This window comes from Pelecanus crispus, chromosome 2 (genome assembly GCF_030463565.1).
Source record: "Pelecanus crispus isolate bPelCri1 chromosome 2, bPelCri1.pri, whole genome shotgun sequence".
Taxonomy (NCBI): Eukaryota; Metazoa; Chordata; class Aves; order Pelecaniformes; family Pelecanidae; genus Pelecanus; species Pelecanus crispus.
In genome coordinates, this window is record NC_134644.1 from 105,184,703 (window position 1) to 105,205,926 (window position 21,224).

A 21,224-nucleotide genomic window follows, 5' to 3' on the forward strand; every position below is an offset into this window, starting at 1 on the left:
AGCTTCAACTGGTATCTTTCACTGATACAGGCTTAAAAGCAACCTGTGGCTAATTTGGTACTTAAATATGCATTTAGTGCTTAATTTTGGTCTCTCAAGTTTGAAAACTGTAATCTAAATTAGTTTGCCAACTTCATCTTGTGATAACTGTTATCTTTCAGGCTTACTAGAATTAGACTAGGAAGGAAAAAAAACCTGTCTCAGATATTGCTGTGTGATAAGCACTGACCTATCTTGACTCTCTAATTGTGACTGGTAACTATGTGTAAATCAGTGTCATAACTGAAACTAGTTTCTCGGGAAAATCCTGATCCCTTGAAAGATAATGAGAGTTTTGCCCTTTTTATTTCTTGTGGATAACAACAGCTCATTCTGACTCTCTGAAATGGAGATATAGGCATAGTTGCCTCCTTCAAAAAATGGCCAAGAGCAGAGACTGTTTTCATTCTCATGGTGATCTTGTGTGAAGCAAGGTTCTGACATCACCTGCTAACATGCAGAGCATGGACTAAATTTTTCAAAATGTCATTAACAGCATCAGGAATGTCTTCTCTTTACTACTTACTGTTGAATTAACCTAAGAAATGCCAGATAACTTGCTTTAGGGACCTGTGACTGAAAGAACTGATCATCATCCTCAGCTCAGCTTGATTCTCACTAAATTATCTATAAAATTTTGATACAAGCAAAGATGGGGAAAATGTTTCAGCTGTGATGTTATACATCACTGTGTTCAAATGGAAAGACTTTCATTCATGAAAAATCCCATGTAAAACATTACAGGATTACAGTGGACCACAAAAGTCAAGTAATAAGTTCTCATTCTTACACTTAAATTGCTATATGCAATTTTATATTAATATTTTCTCACTAATGTTTTTAATGAAAAGATATTTTTAAAAGCAAGCAGAGAACAAACAAGATGATTTTTCAAAGTGTTGCCACTATGCTTCTGACTCCATCTTGCAGTGATTTAGTTTTCTAAATAATTCCAGTTGATGTACTCTGTGGAGCAAATCCCTGCAGAGAACAATGGGGTTGATTGTTTTGTTGACTGCAATTGTTTTATGTGTGGATTGTTTCTCAAACCTCAGTGTTGGGCAGGGAAAGGAGAGGTTCAGAGAAGCCCCTCTAATGAATGGATAACAGATGACTGTAAACCACAGGTATTGGACCTTTTCAGCATGGAGATTTAGGGACTCAAAATATTAAAAAAGAGATAGAAATAAAACTGTGAACACATACTAAAAGCTCAATGAATTTATTGTCTCAAATTAGGTAATTTGTGGCCAACCCCGGTTTGGGTTTTTAATATTTTTGGAAATGTGGTTGATTTTGCAATGCACAAATAGCTATGCAATCTACTATCAAATGTACTTTCACATTTTGCAGAAGATATAACTGGCAACAGGGCTTATCAATAGCATGGAGTCTCAGGATATATGATGGCGGTTGCAACATTTGCAGGTTTTTAACCATCATTCCAAGCAGCAAAAATTATGTGATAAAACAATAAAAATTAATTAAAATAAGGAGGAATGCATTGTAATAAAAGACTTGCCTTAAATACATTCACTCCCATTCACAGCTGTTCTCAACCTACCCCTTTTGTTTGATTGTCATGCAGCCTCTCCTGACTATTCTAACAATTCCTCACAAGCTGAAGTATTTAATGAAATTCATGCAGTTCAGCATGATCACAGAAGAGCTAATCTAAATATAGTTCTAAGAAATAAGTTGTCTTCTCTAGCCAAGTCTTCCTCACACAAAATAAAATATAAAACTTTACAGTCACTGCTACTTGTTGACAATTTTAGTGGAAATAGAATTATATAGCAAAACACCCCTGGGATGCTACCCACATTTTGGTACTTTGTTCACGACTTAAAATTAGCCAGTTTCTACTGTGAAGTCTTATTTCTTTAGCAAGCATGTGTATTTCTGCTAGAGTCAAAGGCAAATCTTAGATTAAAATATGTGGGATATTTGTCCCATTCTGTACTTGAGAGTGGAGGCAAGCTAACAGCTAGATCTACATAGTACATTATGCTTTACCTGTCTTTCAGACCTTGAAAACCTCATGAGACCAGCAATCCATAAAAATGCCATATCTTATTAGCACACCTGTATGTGCAAAATGCCTTATTTTCTTTTTTATGCATTAAATTCAGGCAATATTGAAATGAAGTGTCACTTCAAAAATCAAGGTAACTTATTTTGCAAATGTTGAAACAAAATCCAGGAATTTACATTCTTTTTGTTCCTCTAAAGCTGCAATTTTCATCAAATAAACAATGAGCCCAAAGAAACCTTTCTCAGTATCTAACATCTAACATCTGTGTCAATCACAGAAAACCCTCTTATGGTTCTTTGCATGGAGGCAAGCATACCCTATACCCCTCCTAGCTTCAGTGATTAATGAAGTGACTAAAACGTTCAAACATCTTAAGGAATTTGGACACCTAATCTCCAGTTATTTTTAGTCAACTGATACGTCCACAAGGGAGTTTCACTTCCCTACATGGCCATAACTTACACATGATCCTTTCTATGTTTTTCTTGATTTCTTTTCCCTGTGAAAACAGAAAGACTAATACCTGGAGAAAACAGCAGGATTTATAGTGCACCGTTTGAAAGGCTGCAGCACTACAAGTGTTTCTTTTCTGCTTTTCTCTGTTACTGGCTAATAGTTGACCACTGTTTCTGTCGCAGTCTATATTCACCCAGCTGCTATTCTCCTGCCCACTTCCTCAGGACTCTGAAGTGCGCTGTAAAATGTCTGCAGATGGGCTTTACTGTCCATCTAAAGGAGTACCCTAATTTTCTTTACTGCAGATCACAGTCATTTAATTTTACACATCTGGGCTTTGGTTTTAATTTTCTGCATTCTCTTGTTGTTCCCAGTACATCAGTGGTGACTTCTGCACCTGGACTCATGGTGTTATGATCGACATTTTCTCTAGTGGACCTGTTTCTCCCATTCCAGAAGGACTATATCACTGACTAGCTCCATTGATTAGAAACCCACATGGACTCAGGAATTTGCTTCAGTAACACAGGCAGGTCTTCTCTGTTGCATTTTTAAAATCTATGTGTACAAAATACACTAAAGCATCTCACCACCTCTGTTGATGAATACCTGGCAGGATGACCAAGCAACACTGAGACCTTTGTATACCATTTTGCCTTTATGACATATAGGACTTACACATCAGCATTGTTCATCCTGCTCTTGAGTGGCTGTTGAACAGTATTTAATATTAGGACGTTAATCAATGCCAGAATTCAAATTTCAAAGCAAATTAAAATTACCATCATAGTATCCTGTTGGATGCCAGTGTGTCGTTATTTCCCTGGGAATTATAGAGGTTCATGATTTCCAGAATAAGCTTGGCTTGTGCAATCACAAGCCAAGTAATGTCATAGAAAATTCACACTTTGCTGTGTATAGCTGTATTTTCTTTACTTCAGTTGCAGCCATTCTCTTCAGTAGGTGCCAATTAGAAGTACAATGCCCATGTCACTAGGGGTGGGTCCACACTAGTTTGGGGAACAGAGCAGCACAGGGATCGATTCTGCAGGTCTCTGACTGGCAGGAGGACACAGGAGTTGCCTCTTATTTCAGCCACTGTATCACCCCTGCTCAGTTGGCCCCCACAGGGGTAAGGCATTTGGATCCCTGTCTGTTGCTCCTTCTGAATTGCCATATGCACTTATATATAGGGATAGCATCCTAATTCTTGTCCTCCTCCTTTTTTCTTCCACTTCTCTTCCCCGTACCTTGCATCCCCACACAGCCATGCAAAGTCTTGCCTTACATGAATATTATACCATTACCTTAAAATTATTTCCCTTTGGAATTATTATGCTGTTAATTCTTACATCATGTAATTTACAATAAAATAGTGCTCTAACTCCTGAATCTTTAAACAAAAGGGATATCGGTGCTCTGCAGAGAAGGGCTGTTGGAAGCAGAAATAGAAACTCCCCATCCTGAATCTTAATTACAAATTTTATTTGTACAACGAAGAGTAAGATTTCAGTAGTCCTCTATTTGTTCAGAATCTCTTTATACAGGTTTTCACAGCAAATTAATTTCTACAACACAGGAGGATTTTGCTACAGTTGTGACTAGACTAATGTCATTTTGGATAATCTTCATAATGTCTAAAACTTCCATATCTCCCTGAATGGGAGAAGCAGCAGGAAAAAGAGAAATTTCTCTCCCCTGTGGCTTATGGAGTTATTTGCACTGGTCATATTAAGCACTGCAAATAATTTATTTGGTGAAATTAGCCCTTTCTGTTCAAGAGACCAGAAAAAAAAAACCTTTCATGTCTATGGCCTTGTGTTTAGGACACTCTCCCAGAAGGGAAGAACAGGATAAAAAGGTGCAAAGAGAGGTAAAAATGAGAAATACACCATTTGGCAAAGCATTTGACAAAGAATATACTGTAAACAGATGTTACAGTCTGGATCAGTTACATATCAAGTAGTTCATAGAGTGATCATTCATACTAAGAACTCATTTGATGGCTTAAGGCAGACATTCTGTTCACTAATTAGATAACGCAACCTTTACCAATTAATTCCACTTTCAGCTGAATTAAATAATTGGTGGCAAAAGGAACTTTACCAACATTTTAAAATCACTAGGCTAGATTGTGATCGGGTTCTGTAGGAAGGTTTCAGCTGTTTCTTATTTTATTAGTTGCAGATATCTAGTTGGAGGAACTATCAATTTCATGGTCTATTCTGCTTTGAGCAAGAGGTTGGATTAGCATCCTCCTAAGGTTCCTTCCAACCTGAACTATCCTATGATACTATGAGTCTGTAATAGAATATTATTCTATTATAGTTATCATAGAATATACTAAGAATATGTTTTTATAGAAAGATAAATATATAACTGTTGTTATCCTATATTCATGTTTTTCTGCCTGTTGTTCACAGATTCTGCAGCATTCATGAAAAATAGCTAAGAAAAATAAGCCTTTAATCAGCAGACTTATTTGCCTGTACAAGGGTCCTTATCCATACTGGCAATTTGTTAGAGGCCTGCAACAAGGTTTAAAAATAATGAATTATATCAGTCCTATAGCTTTTAAAAGTAATCTCTGGTAATTGCTTGAGGATTTAAATAGCTTGTTAAGGATATCAAGATTTTTAGAAACTGGAAATAACCTTCTGCACCCAAACACTGCAGTATCATTTATTTTTAAATACATATAATTGAGGTCCTCATGAGGAGAGCTCTGCCTCCTGGGAACTTCTCAGTCCCTCTGAGATTGGTGGCTAAGCAAGACATTTACTGAAAATTAAGTCTAAATTATCAAGCCTTTTTTAGAAATTGTTTCAACATTGGCCTCTCATGCCTATCTATTACTGATTATTTGGTTTAAGCAATTTTTGTCTTTGAGAGGGAATACTGATATTATAATTTTAGTCAGAGAGTTCCGAAGCACTGTGGTTCTTTTCAAGCCCACAAAGCTAGCGCTTTTTTTTTTTTTCTTTCCAATCTAAAAAAGCTATTCATCTTTTCCTTTTCTCTTCTGGCCCATCTCTTCTGTGGTAGCTGCAGCGACTGGGCTGAAGTTAGAAGAATTTAGCTAACAGAGTTCAACAAGTTTATGGTGTTAACAGGAAACCACCGCACTAATCTGCAGATTGCCTGCCTTCACATACAGGGCTATTCATGAATTCGTGCTGCTGTTTTCCTGCATTTCAGAACTTCCATTGTTTTATATGGGAGCTTGGAGGCTGGTTTAATTAAAGTGATCTGAATAGAAGTACAGTATGCCAGATGTACATTATAAATATAGAGCAGGTTATGTAATGGTAAACCATCAGGAAATATATGGGAATGGTTTGTGATAACTCATTGTTAACTAAATATAAAATTTATTTCACTGTTTTAAACTTACTACTTTTTTTTTTTTAGTAGCACAAATGAACTTTCTTTGTATTTTTACTTTTTCCTTTTTTTACTACAGCTTTCCCATGGGGAAAGTCTGCTTCAAATTAGTTTGTTCTGGTGAACAGGTACTATTCAGTATGAATAAGGACTCTAGCATTTGGGCTAGATCCACAGTGGGACTAAGACAGGGTATGCTGCTGTAGTTGCTTCTGCCCACAACAGAGGTATCTTAAAGCCATGATTCAGCTGCCATATAACTGCCATAAAGACAGAAAGTGTTTTGTTTCAAAATGTAAATTCCCAAGGTCTTCAAAGAATATAGGCTTGCTCCAAAATATCTACTTTTCATTATGTTGAGCTGCTCAACTGTATTGTCCCATGATTCACCAGTTAAGTATTGCCTCTCTTAATTTACTTATGTGGCCTGAATGATAAAGCATTTTCAGCATCCTCTTGACAGAAAAAGCAAGGGTAGTGAAGTTCTCATTCTTACCTCTTTTTATCCTATTCTTTCTTTGCTGGAGCACCCTAAACACAACAGTGTAGTTCCCTTTACACTTTCAGAGGAAAACTGCCTCTTCATCCCACAGGCAAAAAGCTCTTTGTGCAACCCTGGTTCAGGACATACAGCGCCGGCTTTCACTGGGTTAAAAGGTAGAATGAAGTATATATTCTTCAGCTACCTGTATACTACTGCATAAACAAACCTCAACCCAGAGAGTCAGTTACCACATAAGTCGTGGGCACAGATACATGTTTCACATATGATTTACTTTTTTCTTTGAAAACCCATGAGCAACTCATCTAATAGTCAACCATTTTCAGATTTTAGACTATGCTAATTCCTAAATTATTATACTTTTTGCATTACTTTTAGACTATTTGTTCCACTTGACTAGAAAAGAGGCTTTAAATGTTGAAATAACTTTTTATAAGCCACATTTTGTATCAAAATTGAAATATTTATGACAAGAAACATGTTCCTACATATTCATTCGGTGCTTTTCCTGTCTTTTGCCTAATTAACAGTTTCACCTGGTAGGTAGACATTTTCAAAGCTGACTGGGCAGGAGGTGTAGAGCAGACAAATCCCACTGTTTGCTCATTAATTTCTCTCTTCTTAAGATCACTAACGGAAAAATCAATGGTCATCCAGCACATGTGTTCTTTATAACCTGGCAGTGGTTTAGCATAATTTGTTGAAAGATTACCCAAACACTATTCGCAAAGAGGTAAAGGTATGAAAAGGCCATTACAAGCAGAATAGTAAAGAATTTTACAAATATTTCTCTAAGTGTGGAATTTTCTTTCTGAAGAACTTACACTTCACAGCAAATACACATCCTAGATTCCTGCGGAAAGCTCCCTAATTTTAACCTGCCTTTCAAGGAATTTCTGCATCAGACAGAACATCTGACTAGCCTGGGAGAGTGGAAATGAGACACAACTTCTCTAGCTTCATCACAACTTACCCTATGATTCCAGTTGTAGTGGGTGAAACTGGAATAAACTAGAGTAGTAAATCAGCCTGTCATGTCTGAATTGTCTCTCTAAATCCACAACAGGACTGGATGTGACTCAAAGTATGAGCCGATGGGTATGTTTGGGCAGTAATTTTCAAGTTTCAGATGTCTGTCTATATTGTCACCCACATATCTGGTGCTGCTTACTGCAAGAGATTTGGATGAATTATTTTAAATAATTTTCAAGAGCTTTGGAAAACTGGCCAGGGCATCTGAAATCAGGCATAAAAGCTTGCATTTATTTACATGTGGTCTTCTAATACTACATATACTCAAATTGCTAAGAAACCTCAAAATATCTTTATGTTCTTTTTCTTTTCTCTGATTCATTTCAGTTATGAGGTGTTCTGGTTTAACCCAGTAAGCAGCTAAACACCACACAGCCGCTCGCACACGTGCCCCCCCTCCCCAGTAGGATGGGGGAGAGAATCAGGAAAAAAAAGTAAAACTCATGGGTTGAGATAAAGTCAGTTTAATAGGACAGAAAAGGAAGGGATAATAATAATAATAATATAATACAAAAGAAGTGATGCACAATGCAATTGCTCACCACCCGCCAACCGATACCCAGACAGTCCACAAGCAGCATTCGCTACCCCAAAGTCAGCTGCCCCCAGTTTCTATACTGAGCATGACGTCACATGGTATGGAATAGCCCTTTGGACAGTTTGGATCAACTATTCTGGCTGTGCCCCCTCTCAGCTTCTTGTGCACCTGGCAGAGCATGGGAAGCTGCAAAGTCCTTGACTAGCATAAGCAGTACTCAGCAACAACTAAACCATCAGCGTGTTATCAACATTCTTTTCATTCTAAATCCAAAACACAGCACTATGCCTGCTGCTAGGAAGAAAATTAGCTCTATCCCAGCTGAAACCAGGACATGGGTGAAAATAGCCAATGAACTGAATTGTATGATGTTAATTGCTATATAATACTGTATTATAGGACTTGCTTTTCAAGGCCCAGGATGGTGTTCTGGGCGATGGCATGGGACACGGGATATGTTTCCAGCCATCCAGTGGTTGCTTCCACCGTGGGGAGCACATAGCACTTCCCTTGGCGGGTTTGTGGGAGTGTGATAGTCCTCCATACCAGAGGGGCTTGAACCGCTTGGCTTGCTTGATTGCAGCGCATGTTTCCCATTCATGGATAACCTGTGCAATAGTGTCCATGGTCAAGTCAACCTCTCAGTCATAAGCCCATCTATATGTTGCATCTCTTCCTTGATGGCCTGAGGTGTCATGGGCCCACCGAGCTATAAATAATTCACCCTTATTTTGCCAGTCCAAATCCACCTGAGCCACTTCAATCTTAGCAGCCTGATCCATCTGCTGGTTGTTTTGATGTTCTTCAGTGTCCTGACTCCTGCATATGTTAGCATCTACGTGACGTACTTTTACAACCAGGTTCTCTACCCAGGCAGCAATATCTTGCCATAATGTGGCAGCCCAGATGGGTTTGCCTCTGCGCTGCCAGTTGCTCTGCTTTTGCCACCATCCATGAGTCAGTATAGAGATAAAGTACTGGCCACTTTTCTCGTTCAGCAATATCTAAAGCCAGCTGGATGGCTTTCACCTCTGCAAACTGACTCGATTCCCCTTCTCCTTCAGCAGTTTCTGTGACTTGTCATATAGGACTCCATACAGCAGCTTTTCACCTCCAATGCTTTCCTACAATACAGCAGGACCCATCAGTGAACAGGGCATATTGCTTTTCATTTTCTGGCAGTTTATTATACAGTGGGGCCTCCTTAACATGCATCACCCCTTCCTCTGGCAATATTCCAAAATCTTTGCCTTCTGGTCAGTCCATGATCATTTCCAAGATTCCTGGGTGACTGGGGTTTCCTATTTGAGCCCACTGTGTGATCAATGGGACCCAATTACTCCATGTAGCATCAGTTGCATGATGTGTAGAGGGGACCCTCCCTTTGAACATTCAGCCAGCACCGGCAGTCAGGGTGCCAGCAGGTGCTGTGTTTCAGTACCAACCACTTCTGAAGCAGCTTGAACCTCTTCATATGCTGCCAATATCTCTTTCTCAGTTGGAGTATAGTGGACCTCAGATCCTCTGTATCCCTGATTCCAAAACCCTAGGGGTCGACCTTTGAGTCCTCCCTGGTGCTTTCTGCCAGAGGCTCCAGGTAGGACCATTCTCCCCGGCTGCAGTGTAGAGCACATTTTTTACATCTTGTCCTGCCCGGACTGGCTTAAGGGCTACTGCATGAACTGTCTCCTGTTTAATTTGTTCAAAGGCTTCTCGTTCCTCAGGGCCCCATTTGAAATCATTCTCCTTCCAGGTCACTTGACAGAGAAGGCTTAGAATCAGGTTGTAATTTGGAAGATGCATTCTCCAAAAACCCACAACACCTAAGAAAGCTTGTGTTTCCTTTTTGCTAGCTGTTGGGGACGTGGCTGTTATTTTGCTGATCACGTCCATTGGGCTCTGACAACATTCATCTTGCCATTTTATTACTAAGAACTGGTTTTCCTGTGCAGGTCCCTCAACCTTACTCTGTTTTATGGCAAAATTGGCTTTCAGAAGGGTTTGGACTATTTTCTTCCCTTTCTCAAAAACTTCTGCTATATTACCCCAGACGATACTGTCATCAATATACTGCAGGTGTTCCGGAGCTTTACCCTGTTCCAGTGCAGTCTGGATCAGTCCATGGCAAATGGTGGGGCTGTGTTTCTACCCCTGTGGCAGTCGATTCCAGGTGTACTGGACGCCCCTCCAAGTGAAGGCAAACTGTGGCCTGCACTCTGCTGCCAAAGGAATTGTGAAAAATGCATTAGCAATATCGGTTGTGGCATACCGCTTGGCTGCCTTTGACTCCAGTTTGTATTGAAGTTCTAGCATGTCTAGCTGCCAGCATGCCAGCACTCAGTGGCGGTGTAACTTCATTCAGGCTACGATAGACTACTGTTAGTCTCCACTCCCCGTTAGACTTTTGCACTGGCCATATGGGACTGTTAAAGGGTGAGCGAGTCTTGCTGATCACTCCTTGGCTCTCCAGTTGATGAGTTGGCTTATGGATGGGAATCAGGGAGTCTCAGTTGGTGCGATATTGCCACCAGTGCACTGTTGTGGTAGCGATCAGTACCTGTTGTTGTTTGCCCCTCAGCAACACCACAATAGAAGGGTCCTTTGAGAGACCAAGCAAAGTAGACAGATGTTTAATTTCCTCTGTCTCCAAGGCAGCTATACCAAAAGCCCACCAGTACCTTTTTGGGCCCTTGAAATACCCTCTCCTGAGGTAGTTTATGCAAAGAATGCACAGAGCCTCTGGGCCAGTCACAATGGGGTGCTTCTGCCACTCATTCCCAGTTAGGCTCACTTCAGCCTCCAATACAGTTAGCTGTTGGGATCCCCCTGTCACTCCAGAAATACAGATAGGTTCTGCCCCTTTATAGCTTGATGGCATTAGGGTACACTGGGCACTGGTGTCCACTAGAGGCTTACACTCCTGTGGGCCTGATGTGCCAGACCATCGAATCCACACAGTCCAGTAAACCCCATTGTCCCTTTCCTCCACCTGACTGGAGGCGGGGCCACTCTAGTCCTGGTCATAGTATTCATTACTCATTTCTTGTACATATGAGTCAGGATTCACTTCATTAAGATCAGAAGTAAGATCAGCCCTTCTACTCTGCCTGGGAAGCTGCTCACTGGAAACTGGAGCAGCAATTTTCCTGGAAGAACCCCCTTTTGTGATTATTTTTCCTTGCAACTCACATACCCATGCCTCTAGGGTTGAGGTAGTTTTTTCATCCCACTTCCTCGTGTCCTCTCTGTGGTCATGCAGGTAAAACCACAGAGTGGTCCATGGTGTGTATCCACTATATCCTCTCTTTCTTGAGCAGACAGACACTTACTTCTAATGGCTGAGATACTGGTCCATACAGGTGGGGAGTAGAACATGTCCTCTTTGAGTTGCTGGAACACTCAGGACAGTTTTTCGAACAGTCTTTCCACAGCTGAGACACAGGCCCATAGGGAGGAAGAGATACTTTCTTCATATTGCCATAGTTGTCCAGCCAATTCATCCACCATTTGTTCCTCTCCATCTTTCCAGTTCATTACTGCCAATGAGTTTACATGTGATGATGGTGCACTCCATACAAACTTCCGCCACATGGGTCACGTGCACCTGACTTCATCTGCATCTTTGGATAACTGCTCATTGTTCATAAATCACCTCCAGCATGGCTAATTCCCTCAGGTACTGGATACCTCTCTCCATGGTGGTCCACTTGCCTGGATGACAAATAATATCTTCCTTGAAGTAATACCTTTACTTCATGCCTGACAGGAGTTGTTTCCAGAGGCTGAGGGCTTGTGCCCCTTTTCCAATCACTTTGTCAGTGGCCCCTTCCCTAGAAAGGGATCCCAGCTGCTTGTCTTCCCTACCCTCTAATTCCAGGCTACTGGCCCCGTTATCGCAGCATCGGAGCAGCCAGGGGACGATGTGCTCGTCTGGACGATGACTGAAATCTTTTCGCATAGCTTGCAGGTCACTCAGGGACAGGGATCAGGTTGTTACCATCTCATTTATGGGTTCTGCCTCTTCCTCCTCCTGTTCTCATGATGGCCCTGGTTCATCTTCATCCCTTACTAAACAAGCCAATCTTCTTGAGTATTTCTTCTTCTTGTGTATAGGGGCGACTGATACTGGCATGGGTTGGGTCTCTAGTTCAGCTGCAGTGCCTATTGCTGGAGTTTGAGTAGCTGCATTGCTTATTGCAGGGGGTTGGAGTAGCTGCAGTGCCTATTGTGGGTGTTTGAGTAGCCACAGTGCCTTTTGCCAGGGTTGGAATAGTTGCAGTGCCTGTTGCCAAGGTTTGAGTAGCCGCAGTGCCTGTCACAGGGCTTGATCTCTGGATGATACTCTTAAATAGTTGTTTAACCCTAAACAAGGCCTGAACTGCATTCAGGAGACATATCAATAGGAACATGCTAGTTTGATCATCCCAAGGATGTTAAAAATTCTGAAGAGCTGTTGTAACTAGCCTAAAGGAGAAAGGGATGGTGAAGGAGTGGGGGAAAGTGTTCCCCTCTGTCTCCCCCATAGATTGGTTCTCCGAGGAGAAGAGGTAAAAGGTGTAATTATTAATAGTTTCTGAGAAATGGCTCCCAAAGCTCCCGAACTACGGGGATGATGGCAGTGCTGAGTACAATCTCATGACCGATAATTTTATCATACTATAAGCCAGTGTTACACAGTACAGCAAAGCGATAACTTTAATCCAGCTCTGAGAGGTGATAAACAGCACCACAGGGAGTGAGTATGGCAAGTAAGGTGTTACATAGCACAACTCTGAGAACAAGCGTAACAACTCTGAGAATAAATGAATCAACATTGCAACCAGTAACTATTAAACTAATATTATGAATGCTTATCACAAATTTGTTTTAACACGCTCTGGTCAGATCTGTTGTTATCTCGAATGCTTTGTGCCCCATGTTGGGTGCCAAAAAGGACTGTTGTAATTTAACCCAGTATGCAGCTAAACACCACACAGCTGTTTGCTCACTCCCCCACCTCCCCAGTAGGATGGGGGAGAGCATCAGGAAAAAAAAGTAAAATTCATGGGTTGAGATAAAGACAGTTTAATAGGACAGAAAAGGAAGGGAAAATAATAGTAATATAATACAAAAGAAGTGATGCACAATGCAACTGCTCACCACCCGCCAACCGATACCCAGAAAGTCCCCAAGCAGCAATCGCTGCCCCATGGCCAACTGCCCCCGGTTTATATACTGAGCATGACGTCACATGGTATGGAATAGCCCTTTGGTCAGTTCTGATCAACTGTCTTGGCTATGCCCCCTCTCGGCTCCTTGTGCACCTGGCAGAGCATGGGAAGCTGCAAAGTCCTTGACTAGCATAAGCAGAACTCAGCAACAACTAAACCATCAGTGTGTTATCAGCATTATTCTCATACTAAATCTAAAATGCCAGTTTCTAGGAAGAAAATTAACTCTATCCCAGCTGAAACCAGGACATAAGGAAAGGAATGTCCCCATCCCATTGATCTATTATAAGAGATACCATGTAAGTTATGTTAAAGACTTCTATAAGGCATTGCTGTTCTTTTTGATTCCTCATAAGCACACAGCAAAAAGGGAGCAAATGATGAATTTGGTATTTACAAAACTATAAGTGTGCTGTTTCAGATAAACACAGTTTCAGTCATGACTCAAGGCAGCTGGGAGGTGGGTTGGAACAACTCTGCCAAAACAGGCTGCCACCAGCTATAGCAGCCAAATTCTAAGGGTCTTGACAAATGGGGAATGATGGCCAATCCAGTCAGAGGACAGGGTATTTCAGCACATTTCTTCTGCAGTCTGAAGCCTCTGCCCATGCTGATATGAACCCCTCAGTGGTTATCTGCACCAGTCTTTCCCAGCTGCATTTCTCTTGGAAAACCTGGAGGTGACACCACCTGCTGCCCACACACCTGACTTGATTTAGATAACTTGAACAGGTTTAAGTACAACCACCTCCAGCGGTTGCAGGGATGTACGCATTGCAGTCACCAGCTCTGGGCTTGCAGTGATGTTTCAGAGCTTTCTGGGAATTCACTGATGCGTGCAAACACTTTGGCAGTTGCACGCTTTACCCTTGCTTGCTCTTGTAGCTTTTGGTGCCTGGCACTCAGTGCATATGCAGGAAGTTGCAGAGTAGGGACCTGATCATGTTTATGAGACAGGAAAAGAACATCACCTTGTGGGTATGTATCTACTATTATTTTGAATATGGTATTCATGTGTAGTAAGATATTGAAAACAAATCAGAGACTATCACTGTTCCCTGCAACAGGACACATGGGTAGTTCTCAGTATGTGGCTTTTAGGTGCTTTATGGACCTGCAGCTGCCCGGGCAGTGTGTAAACACAGCAGCTGACTCACACCTGCCATACTCATTCAAATCTTGGCTTAAATAGTCTGTCATTGCAGATTAATCTCCGATTTCCTTCTGGCTGGCCAGAAAGGAAAAAATAGCAATATTTGGAAACCAGGAGACATCTAGGTCCTGGAAGTAGCATGCAAGAGTGTTGTGGTCATGTATGACCATGTAAGATTCTTGTACTGAAAACCAGAAAAAGGCAGCTACTTCCAAAATTACTTTCTTTCTTTTTTGGGGGGTTGGTTTTTTTTGTTTGGTTGGGTTTTTTTTAAGTGGGAACTGTACTAAGCCCTCCTTCTGCAAACAGCAAGAGAAAGCACAGTCCCAGAGCTGCTGAAAATCCATGGTAAGAACGGTCACCAGAGATGGTGGAGATCCTTACTCCAATGTAGATGCTCTCTGTTTTAGAGGACAGACACGAATCTCCATCCTGGGGGAGTATTGTAGGCAGTATTCTCTGCCTTATTGGGACTCTGCTATGTTACATCAGTATTTCAACATGCACTGAGACCAACAGGAAAGCTGTTGACTCCACAGCCTTGTAAATTGGATCACTCAACTGGAATGAGAGAGACTTCAGCACTGAATCCTTGCTTTCCAGATACTCATTGGAGCAGTTCCTGCAGAAGACCCTAAATCTTGGCTACAGCATTCACCTGATAATGCATAGTCAAGTTTTTGCTCCTATCATCCCAGTCTACCAGTGTTGCAGGGACCTGCTTTGGTACTTACATGCAGTTAACTTAGCAAATGAAAAAGGGAGATACATAGCCAAAAGCATTGTTTCTAGTACTGTTAGAGTGCTAGTAATAGAACAAGAAGAAATGGCCTCAAGTTGTGCCAGGGGAGGTTTAGGTTGGATATTAGGAAAAATTTCTTCACTGAAATGGTTATCAAGCACTGGAACAGGCTTCCCAGGCAAGTGGTTGAGTCACCGTCCCTGGAGGTATTTAAAAGACATGTACATGTGGCACTTAGGGACATGGTTTAGTGGTGGATTTGGCAGCAGTAGGTTTATGGTTGGACTTGATCTTAAGAGTCTTTTCCAACCTAAATGATTCTATGATTCTGTTTTGTACCTGTAAGGATTGGTGTTCAAGATGCCACAAGCTTTTAGAACAATTTACACTTACAGCATTGTTATTAACTGGAGCGAAAAATGAAGAAAAAGGAAGTGGTTGTACCGCCAGCACTGTCCACTGTATCATACGATTGCCTATTTTCATGTCTCACCTACAGCCCAAATATACATTCCTCACAGAAGGAGGGCTGCCTATGAGAGTTACCTTGAGAGGATGATTAGTGTTAAGTGTATATATCTAACATACACATGCTTTGGGTTCCTAAGAAAACTCAGGAAGATCACAGTCTTATCACACATGTCATCATTTGAAATTGACAGGCACACCACTCCTATTATAATTAGAAGCTTTGAATGTTAATTTCCCAAATTCCCACATCATCAAGAGGATGAAATTTAACCTCCACATATGTCACAGTGGACTGAGCCAGGGATTTGATATGTTAGGAGAATCCTGGACCTTGTGTATTTTTAGGCGGAAGGAAATGGCAACATTTCAGTGTAACACTGTATTTTGCTTGCCCCTCAGGGGAGGGTTTATATAAAGAGTGTTTCAGTAGCATAGGGTCATTTTTGAAACTGACAGGGCATTGCTTTCTTTAAGGTCACAGCATCTAGCAAGACCCCATAGATAATAGCAAGTCAGCTTCTAACACTCAGGAACAAAAGATTGCTAGAACAAGTCAAGTAAATGGTGGCTGGTGGATGCTGCAAAACCTGAGACAGGAAAACAACGAGCTAGTGGGATAGAAAACTGGGTAAAAACCTATTGCCTGAGAAACTATTGAACTCCTAGTTGTCTGTATGAAACTGAGGACTGCAGATTTAAGTAATAAGGGAATGACCACAAACAAAAAGACATTTTTTTGGGTCCGTAATAGGAAACTTCTGTCATGTTGAAAAGAAAAAATCCTGAAAACTTTGAGCTCTTATTAACAACTTTTAACAACCTCTAATAAGGTGAACTTTTTGTAATTTAGTAGGGAAAAAAGAAAGTCATTTTCATGAACTTTCCAGGGGAAAGCCAGTATGGGTATTTAACCTGCATCTTATCAACTCTCCCTACAGAAATTATCTTTCTTCTTCGGGGAGTGAGCACTCTGCAGTGGTAAATGACCATGCTATCTTTTTCCACAGTCCCATATGTGAAATAGCTACATTTTTGCCCATGATTAATGAGATAAGTTCAAATAAAGGTTATGTGTTTAACTAAACCTCAGCAGCAGAGTTATGAGACACATATTTAATATTTTTTTCATCAGAAGCTACATGCTGTTCTAATTTGCTGATTGCCAAGTTATGTCATCCAGCTAAAGAGTTTTTTTGTTGATATTCAGGACTACAGAGATGTCTTATTTAAATAGCAAGATAGAGAGAAACTATTAATATGAAGGAAAAACAATGATCTAAACTACAAAATATGGTTATCAGGCATTGCCAATAAATCCCTCTATTAAATGAATAAATGTGATCTGAGACTACCCATATCATTCTTATACTCAATACCACAGTTAAATTAATAAATCTTCTACTGGTATACATTTACTGCATAAACAGGCAGTAGGCTAGAGAGGTTATACAATCTTCACCTTTTTGCTTTATTTGGGAGAAAAGTGCATGGGAAGAAACTGTTTTTACTTTTTCTTCTCATTTACTCTCCTTTTTTTCTCTCTCACACCAATAGATATAACCCAGTCACTTCAATCTTTTGAAAGGCATGTCAACTCATGTCATTCGTTTGGACATCTTGCTACCAGCTGTAGAATGGATACAATTAAAATATGAGGGAAGTGATAAAATTTTCCCTATAGAGACTGGAGTGCAGCACAAAGGAATCAACTGAGGGTTTTATGATAATAATTTTGGCTTATGCCTGCACTGCAGTCTGCAAGGCTGTGCAGAGCTACTAGAGCAAGATTTATGTGAAGCTATTGTGCCATGGAAGTACCAAACCTGGTGGGGGCAAGGTGATGGCAGCTCTCCCAGCTGGGTCCTTTCTCCCTCCACGCATTGTTTCTAACTACAGGGATATTTCTGGAAGAACTTCAGTAGGGTTTTCAAGGTTTATCTTTGTACCAGAACACAGGAAAAATGTATCTGGGGTGCTGACTGCCCCATGCAATCCAGAGTCAGAGCTTGGGAATGGGGAAGAAGAGTCACTGAAGAGCATCCTAGTGTCACTGACAAAATGTGATTAGAGCTGAACTGACTAGGGAGAACAGAAAAACTTGAAGCTAATATGAAGTTTTCAACCATGAGTCCTTTGGTTTTAACCAAAGAGTGCTTCCTCTTGCGGGAGTGATAAAAAGAGCTGTAAGAGTACAAACACAGCAATGAAAGATTTAATTTTTCATATTTTAGAAAAATCTATGAATTTCTATTGTGTCTGTAAAAATATTTGTGATAAGGCCACAATTTCTTTGCTCTAGCTCAGGAGGGATAAGACAACTACATGGGTCCAGAGGATGGCCACGAAAATGGCCAGAGAGCTAGAACACTTCTCCTACGAAGAAAGGCTGAGTGCGTTGGGGTTGTTCAGCCTGGAGAGGAGAAGGCTCCAGGGAGACCTTATTGCCTTTCAATATGTAAAGGGAACTTATAAGAAAGACAGGGAGAGAGGCCTGTAGGGATTGGATAAGGGGCAACAGTGTTCAACTGAAAGAAAGTAGATTTAGATTGGACATAAGAAAGAAATTTTTTATGATGAGGGTGGTGAGACACTGGAACAGGTTGCCTGGAGAAGTTGTGGATGCCTTATCATTGGAAGTGTTCAAAGTCAGGCTGGATGGGGCGTTGAGCAACCTGATCTAGTGAAAGAAGTCCCTGCCCATGTCAGGGGCGTTGGACTAGATGACTGAGGGAGGGGCATTAGGTACTTAACAATTCTAGCGATTCAGTATGAAGCCCTAGCCATAAAAATCAGAAAGATAAGGTCTTTGAAATACTATGTTGTGTACTGTCTTATAGCCTGCATGTAATGTGCCAAGCAAGTCAATGTGCTAATTTTTTTTTAATTACTGCCTTTCCTAGGTGTGAAGTTAGGTTGCATTACAAACCATTTTTTCTTTGCAGGTCAATGTATCTAAACCCAAATCTCAATTGGAATTAGGCAATTGAAACTATTTGCAATACTGTCATAGAAACTTCATGGAATAACAACCTGAAAACAAAATGTAGTAGAATTTAAAAGAACGTCATCCAAGCAGCTTACCATTCCTCAGAATATTTTCAAAAAGGCATGCTTACTCCTCTGAACATACCAGGCAGCTTCATACAAAATATTCTGAAAACCTATAGACATTATATTGAGTTGACCAGTGCTAGAAATATCCAGCTCAGCATCTTCACAAAAGCACGCAAATTAACAACTTAGGCAAAGGCAAACAGTGAGATGTATGATTGTTAATTCATATCTTGAATACAAAATCTTTAGCAGGTAGAAACATTAAGAACATAATTATATATATATTTAAAATCTTAAGTATTTATTTCATTGCGTTAAACATTGTGTCGTGGTTTAGCCCCAGCCAGCAACTCAGCACCACGCAGCCGCTCGCTCACTCCCCCTACCCCGATGGGATGGGGGAGAGAATTGGAGGAGTAAGAGTGAGAAAAACTCCTGGGTTGAGATAAGAACAGTTTAATAATTGAAATAAAGTAAAATAGTAATGCTAATAGTAACAGTATAATAATGATAATAATAATAATAATGATATACAAAGCAAGTGATGCACAATGCAATTACTCACCACCCACCGACCGATACCCAGACAGTCCACAAGCAGCGATCGCTGCTCTCTGGCCAACCCCCCACAGTTTCTATACTGAGCATGACGTCACATGGTATGGAATAGCCCTTTGGTCAGTTTGGGTCAACTATTCTGGCTGTGACCCCTCCCAGTTTCTTGTGCACCTGGCAGAGCATGGGAAGCTGCAAAGTCCTTGACTAGCATAAGCAGTACTCAGCAACAACTAAACCATCAGTGTGTTATCAACATTCTTCTCCTACTAAATCCAAAACACAGCACTATGCCTGCTACTAGGAAGAAAATTAACTCTATCCCAGCCGAAACCAGGACACATTGTTAATTCTTAAATGCCTTGTCTAGCTTCCCTTGTCAGTCCCTAATCTCTACTTGTTGAATATGAAATCAGAAGAAAAACAGCAAAAATAGACAATACACAAGAGCTTAACTTGACAACAGGGCTATTCCCATGCATAAAACTATTATAACTTCTGTAAAACTCTAGAATTATTACACAAACACAGGATTATGGATTAACTCAGGACAAGTGTGAAAATAATCATGCATTGATCTGTAATTTTCAAAATAAGAGAAAGCTAAATTAGATTATTTTCTAGATAAAATCCTTTATACATTAAAAAAAAAAACCCAAGACTTGAAAAGTGTCATATTATCTAATGGAGTAATGAAATTCATTAAGTTTCAAACAACTTCCCCATAAATTTAAATAATCATTGTTCATACAGCTATCTATTTCAAGCGCATTTACACAGGAAGCATCCTAAAGAGCTAATCCTGTGTGATTACTGCAGTAAACATCGCTGAAGCTCACTGTGGGTGCAGATTCTTATTTTTATACAACAAAATTTTGAAATACTAAGTTCTTCATGTGATGAATGAAAGAAGAATACAGAGAAAAATGCAGGATTAATCTCACTTTGCCAACTCAGTTTAGCATAAATAAAAAGACAAGTGTTGCTGAGGGATTCTGTGATTGGTGTTACAGAGCAGAAAAAACTTGCTATGACCCATACATTAATTTACCCTTTTAAACATCTCTATATTTTTAATAAAAAATTACCGATTCCTCTAGTTATACACAGACACATTTTAAGACATAAATGTTCAAGCAATTTCACTTGAAACTTGATTGAGACATTTTAAAGGAAAGGAGAGAGGTTTAAACCACTAGGTTGGATTAATGTAAATTGATTTGTCTAAGGTTATTTGTTTAGATAATAGAGGTAATAGAAGGAAGGCCCTGGGTCTCACAGAAGTGATGCTCTGAGACGTCCCATCCTGTCATCATGCTCAAAGCAGGTTCACAACAGGGCATACTCTGTTTAGGCAGGGAAAATTCAATTAGGATCATTCTGTGGACTGAGGGATCCCAGTGGGGATCAGGATAGGCAATATTCAGATTTCATTGTCTCACAACAATATATGCCAATGAAAGACATTTTTTGCCCTGCCTTGTGCTCCCCCTTGTGTTTTCCCAAAGACTGTTAATAGGGTTTTGATATCAGAAAAAATGAGATGCTAATTGCTTATGGTATATTTTATTAATTTTACTTAAAATAATAATAACTACTATCAACAGTGAAAAAAATAATTGCCAAACCTATCCAAAATTATGATTCTGACAATGCATAATGACTAGAATTAAGAAACATTCAGCATGTACAGAAATACAATAAAATTAGAGACATTAAAAAGAAAACAATTAAGTAGCTTTTGGGATCAGATATAATTTTTCCTGCAGTGTACTCGCAATTAAGTACGTCATCAGCACAGGTCTCAAAGTCACAGCAAAAACTTAGGAAAGCTGGAAACACTTTAAGAAGACTTCATCATTTTAAACATGCAAATACCAGAGTTGCCAACCCTAAAATTTCAAAATCGTGAGACATCTAAAATCACAAGGTTGACTAAAGCACTCATTAAATGCGGGACTGTGTTTGATCTGTCCTTTTGATTTTTAATGTCTTCTTACCCTCCCCACTATGGATGTGTCACAGTTACAGAGATGTCAATTGTCCAAAACCT